At 45.4% G+C, this 6,489-nt stretch overlaps 1 pseudogene; it reads right to left on the bottom strand.

Annotated features, from left to right (window-relative positions):
• Positions 1–4,083: 4,083 nt before the first annotated feature.
• Positions 4,084–5,160, bottom strand: LOC102414784 (annotated as a pseudogene).
• Positions 5,161–6,489: the final 1,329 nt, after the last annotated feature.

Below are 6,489 nucleotides of genomic sequence, written 5' to 3' on the forward strand. Positions count from 1 at the left end.
AGGAAACTTTTGGAGGTGATAGATCTGTTTATGGCAAAGAAGGAGATTTCTCACAAGGAACTGGCCCACACAGTTCCTTTTATGGAAGTAGGAATTCCCACAATCCAGGAAACCCAGGAAAGCAGAGGTGTAGTTCAGGGTTCAAACACCAGGGAAACCGATGGTGTCGATCCCAGCCCAAGTTCAGAAGAAAGTGTGCTCCAGTTCATGCAAGTCAGGAAGAGAAGGTGGCATGAGTCCCCCCCGACCCCTGACCCCCGACCCCCGACCTCTGCCCTGTGCTCCAGTCAAGCCCTCAGGACTGGAGGGCACCCACCACACTGGGGATGGTGACCTGCTTTACTGAGTCCACCAATTCGAACGCTTATCCCCTCTACCAACATCCTCACAGACACACCCAGAATTAACATTTAGCCAAATATCTGCACTCCCGACCCCGGGGGTAAAATCGACACATAAAATCACCATGATTGGACCCTATTCTCCAAAAGACTGCATGTAGCATCTGTTTTGGCTTAGTGGTAAAGAACTCGCCTGCCAATGAAGGAGACATGGGTTCAATCCCTGGGTCAGGAAGATCTCCTGGAGGGGGAAACAGCAACCCACTCCATTCTTCTTGCCTGAGAAATTCCACAGACAGAGAAGCCTGGCGGGCTACAGTCCATGGGCTTGAAAAAAGTCAGACATGACTTAGTTACTAAACAAGAGCAATGTCTATTTTAACAATGAGTCCTGCCAATGAGATAAGTGAAAATTCTTGGCCCAGAGCCTGGTATACATTAGATACTATGGGAATGTTTTCATTCATTTATTAATATACTTAAGTGGAAATTTAACATAAATGCCATTTCCTCTAGTGCCTTATCTCATCACCAGAAGATAGGCCCCTAAAACACGCTCAGACTTCATTTGCATTTCATTCACTTGGTGCACCCCTGAAGCAACTGCATATACATCAAGTACTGTACATGCGTCAAAGGGCATTCATGTACAGGCAAAGGTTGCTGCCACTCGCCAAGATTTCCTAAAGGAAATCAACCCTGAATATTCATTGGAAGGACTGATGCTGAAGCTGGAGCTCCAATCCTTTGGCCACCAGATGCGAAGAGCCAACTCATTGGAAAAGACCCTGATGCTGGGAAAGACTGAAGGCAGGAGGAGAGGGGGACGATAGGGGATGAGACGGTTGGATGGCACCACCGACTCAATGGACACGAATCTGAGCAAACTCTGGGAGATAGGAAGGACAAAGAAGCCTGGTGTGCTGCTGTTCATGGGGTCGCACAGAGGAAGAACCACACACCAAATAGAAGTGGGGGAAAATGTGAGGCTGCTCTCACCACTACTAAAACACCACACTCACTGTCTAGCATTTTTCCCATTTATTTATTTTTTAAGTGGAAAGTTTTTCCTGCCTTTAAGCATGTAAGAACCCTCCAAGGGGCGATTTCTTCAGCCCATTGACACAGTCTGGCATATAGCAGGAATTACTGAACATGTGTTGCCCTCTGAAGAAAAAGTAGTTGTTGATCATTTTGATGAATGGACACCAGGTGCATACCTGATTAAATCTTAGTTAGGTCCACAATTCAGAGAAGAAAACGTATACCACATAAAAAGTGGATGTCTCCAAAAGTATATTTCCCCAAATTCACCATCTTCCCAGAATCAGTCCTATACCAATAACATGGTCAGACACCCATGTGTTATCTTTCTCTGGCCTAATGTGTATTCTAGAACAAAGCAGACAGTACTGGAGGGCAACCAAGCACCTCTTCCTGGAATACACCACTTGTTGTTCCTTTGATGAAGTGGGTCTCTTTCCCTCCATCTCCAGTACCTAAGACTGCCCCCCTTCCACCAGTCTCACTGCAGCCAAAGGGATCTTAAATTTCAGAGAAGATTATTTCATCCCTTGCTTTTCAAGTAAAGTCCACAAGTCCCTAAGCGAGCCTTCGAGGCTCTCCGTGACCTGGTTTCTCTTGAATTCAGCAGCTGCATCTCACACTAAGCCTCTCACTCATCAGGCTGCAGCCACTCTGGTTTCTCAGTTCCTCAAGGCATCCTTGCATTTACAACTCCTTCCATCTGGAGTGGGGACCCCATCCTATGACTATGATGTACTTACTCTTTAAGCCTCAGCTTAACAGTCAGCTCCTCAGGGGAGGCTTACCTGATCTCACCAAACTGGGTCAGAACCCTACCATACAGGGTAACAGTATCCTGTGATGCTTCCTCTCTTCCCCTTTCCAAAATCACATTAAAAAATTAATTAACTGGGTTCAGTTCAGTTCAGTTCAGTCGCTCAGTCGTGTCTGACTCTTTGCAACCCCATGAAACCACAGCATGCAAGGCCTCCCTGTCCAACACCAACTCCCGGAGTTCATTCAAACTCGTATCCCTTGAGTCGTGATGCCATCCAGCCATCTCATCCTCTGTCGTCCCCTTCTCCTCCCACCCTCAATCTTTCCCATAATCAGGGTTTTTTCCAATAAGTCAGTACTTCGCATCAGGTGGCCAAAGTACGGGAGTTTCAGCTTCAGCATCAGTCCTTGCAATGAATGTTCAGAGTTGATTGCCTTTAGGATAGACTGGTTGGATCTCCTGTTGTCCAAGGGACTCTCAAGAGTCTTCTCCAGCACCACAGTTCAAAAGCATCAATTCTTTGGCTCTCAGCTTTCTTTATGGTCCAACTCTCACATCCACACATGACTACTGAAAAACCATAGCCTTGACTAGATGAACCTTTGTTGGCAAAGTAACGTCTCTGCTTTTTAACATGCTGTCTAGGTTGGTCATAACTTTTCTTCCAAGGAGCAAGTGTCTAATTTCATAGCTGTAGTCACCATCCACAGTGATTTTGGAGGCCAAAAAAGTAAAGTCTCTCACTGTTTCAATTGTTTCCCCATCTATTTGCCATGGGGTGATGGCACCAGATGTCATGATCTTAGTTTTCTGAATGTTGAGTTTTAAGCCAACTTTTTCAACTGTGTCGTGGTTCAATATCTATACCCCGCGTTCTAATTTCCATGAAGGAAAAACCATATCTATCTTATTTACTATTATATTCCTGAACTTAGTGTTATTTCTGATATGTAGTTGATAATCTATAAATATTTGCTGAATTGATGAATCAAATTGTAGAATCTCCATGGAGACATTTCCCAAGTAATATTTCTAGTGGACGTGAAGGTCGTTAAAAGGTGGAGGTCAGATTCATAGTCATCTGTCTGCAGATGATAAAGTAAATGTCCTATAGAAGATGGAAGTGCTGGCTTTCATTACTGGAGAAAAGAAAATAGCTTGAGTGAACTGAGCCAGATGGTCCATGAACAATGCTTCAGAAATAAAACAGGGATCCTGACCTTTGGTGATCAAGAAATATTTCAAAAGTTATCCATCAGGCTCAGTTCAGCTTTACACCAAGATCGAACTGTTTTCAATAATTAATGCGAGTCATCACACCTTTCTTTGATTCTACAGTGTCTTGGTCCTCTACATTACCTCAGGAAATAAACTAACTTGAACATTTTCCAGTTCACATCTTTTTTTCCCCTTTCTTTCCTCTATTTTTCTTCCCTTATTTTCTTCCCCTTGGCTCTTCCATGACAAATATCTAAATTATACATGATTGAATGTTGAGGAAAGTTTCTTTTGGACAAGGTTGATTTCTACGCCACTACCCACAACCAAGGAAGATGACTATCCTCACTACGTAAGCAATAAGCTACTGTATTGTAAGTATTCAAGGTCCAGATGTTAGCGTGGTGGGAGAAAAGAAACTGTGTAGCTGAGAAAACAATCAGCAATATTCAGGATGGTTCAGAAAAATAAATTTCACATTTTATAGCATCTTATCACTTATAAAGTCCTTCAGCATTCAATTTCTCTTGAGACTGGCTTTAATCATAGCTAGGTAATTTTTACTGGTATGATAACTGAGGCAGAGAATTTCTGGCTCAAGGTCACAGAGTTAATAAAGCAATTACTGGAACCTAAATCTACTTTTTTTTTTTTTTTTTGCCTCCGTATGTCTTTGTAATGATCAGGTCTGGTTTCTCTATTACAAAGACAAGCTAAAAGCCCAAAAGAGTATCTGCAGGAGCTTCTGAATCAATGGAGCTCAAGCCTTACTCTGCTTGGGAAACCTTCATCCTGCTGAGAGCTCTCTTCAGAGCCTCCTTCACTTCCCTGTTCCTCAGGCTGTAGATCAGTGGGTTCAGCATCGGGATGACCACAGTGTAAAATACTGACACAACCTTGTCCTCCCCGAGAGATTTCCCCATGTTACCTTTCAGGTATATGAATATGAGCGACCCGAAGAAAAGAACCACTGCGGTTATGTGAGAAGCACAGGTGGAGAAGGTCTTGGCTTTGCCACCAGCTGAAGGAATCTTCAGAATGGCCCGAATGATGAACAGGTAGGACTTGAGAATCACTGAAACGCTGGTTGCAATGACCAAGAAAGCTAAAAGGTAGATCACCTGTTCTCGTGGCCTGGTCTCACTACAGGCAAGCTTCAGCAGAGGTGGGAGGTCACAGAAGAAGAAATCCACGTGGTTCGACTTGCAGAAGGAGATGGAAAAGGCGCACCCGGTGCGGACCACGGAATTGACCGCGGCACCACCATACACCCCGGCCACCAGCCCCAGGCGCGTCTGGGGCGTCGTGGCCGAGGCGTAGAGGAGAGGGTTACACACGGCCACGTAGCGGTCATAGGCCATCACGGCCAGCAGGAAGCACTCGGCACTAGCACAAAGGGTGAAGAAGAAGAACTGGGTGGCACAGCGTCAAAGGGGATGGTCCTCTTACCCGTCCGCAAGGTCTCCAGCAGTTGAGGGACAATAACGGAGGAGTAGCAAATGTCCAGGAAGGAGAGGTGGCCGAGGAAAAAGTACATGGGAGTCTGGAGGCGAGGGTCACTCTGAATCAGCGCCATCAACCCCAGGTTGCCTCCCAGGGTGATGAGATAAAGGAGCAGAAACACAAAGAAGAGACCCGTCTGCAGCTCGGCCGACAGCTGGAACCCCAGCAGAACGAATTCTGTTACCAAAGTGCCATTCTCTGCCATGAGTCCTAGGCTGCCCACTGAAATCAAAAAATAAAACCTCATTAAAGATAAACTAAGATGAAAACGGCTTGATCTGATCACTTTCAGCAAATCACTTTATGGGTTTTGAATAATTGTATTTATTTTTGACCGTGCTGGGCCTTGGTTGCTGTGTGCGGGCTCTCCACGGGGTGGCCAGCAGGGGCTACTCCCTAGTTCCGGTGCGCGGACTCCTCGTCGCGGTGGCTTCTCTTGTGGAGCAGCAGCTCTAGGGCGAGCGGGCTCAGCGGCTGCTGCTCCCAGGCTCTAGAGCGCAGGCTCAGTAGCTGTGGCGCACGCGCCTTGTTGCTCTGTAGCGCGTGGGACCTTCCCAGGTGAGGGATGAAACCCATGTCTCCTGCACTGGCAGGCAGAGTCTTCACCACTGAGCCGCCAGGTAAGTCCTCACTTTACAATTTTTACAAACACTTTTTCATTGGATCTTGCAGAGATCCTTGCAAGCACATATTTGTTCATCCTGCTTTTCGCGAGAAGAATATGAGGGTCAAAGAGGTAAAGTGACTAGCTCGTGATTTCATAGTAAAGAGGCAAAACCAGAGCTAGAATGCAGCTCATAGGCAATTCTTAACTTCTTACCGGTTCCGAATTGGAAACAGTCATCGACCTCACTGAAGAGTGAGGAGAAACGCTGGCGGTATAGCATTAAGGACGTGACCTTTGAAATCAGACCGTGGTTCCCATCTCTTGAGACCTTGGCCAAGTTAATTCAACTTTCTCAACCTCAGCATCCTTGTTGGTTGAATGAGAATGTCAGTGCTAAAGTCATGATGTTAACCGTGAATAGCTAACGCTTGGTCTGACTCACACACTTAGAATTATTGTTTTGTAAATTCTGCAACAATGTAACATCTTCTAGGTTCATGTATATTCTGGAATCTTATCTCCAAGTTCACAGCCCCTTGGAATTCCAATATCAACTCTATCTTTCTGCGTGGCTACTTTGATGCACATATGAACCCAATAGAGCTGGATGCAAGACAGTGAGCTGTGAAAAGCAACCTCAGCTAGAACCCCTACAAGCTGTTGCCCGCCAAGTCTCTTCTTCCTCTGCTTCTGCCAGGCAACATGCCCTGGTTTTCACTTCTCTTATTCCAAAGGAACTGTCCCAGTATTTTAAAATGCCAGATCACTAACAATTGGTAAGAATCATGAATCAAGCCATTCCAGAATTAGCCTGCAAAGCTCCTTAAGGGACAAAGGCATCACTCTGTGTTTAGAATTCTAATAAAGATCGAGGGCTTGCCAAGTATTTAGACAATCTTGCTTCTGTGCCTTTTGGATGCTCATCATCTGGGGTAACGGAAATACTGAATGCGGACTTCAAAGATGATTCTTTTTGTCCTCCATCCTTGAAGCAAAAACTGAATTTGAGAGAGCTC

This window comes from Bubalus bubalis, chromosome 16, assembly GCF_019923935.1.
Source record: "Bubalus bubalis isolate 160015118507 breed Murrah chromosome 16, NDDB_SH_1, whole genome shotgun sequence".
In the NCBI taxonomy this organism is placed as follows: domain Eukaryota; kingdom Metazoa; phylum Chordata; class Mammalia; order Artiodactyla; family Bovidae; genus Bubalus; species Bubalus bubalis.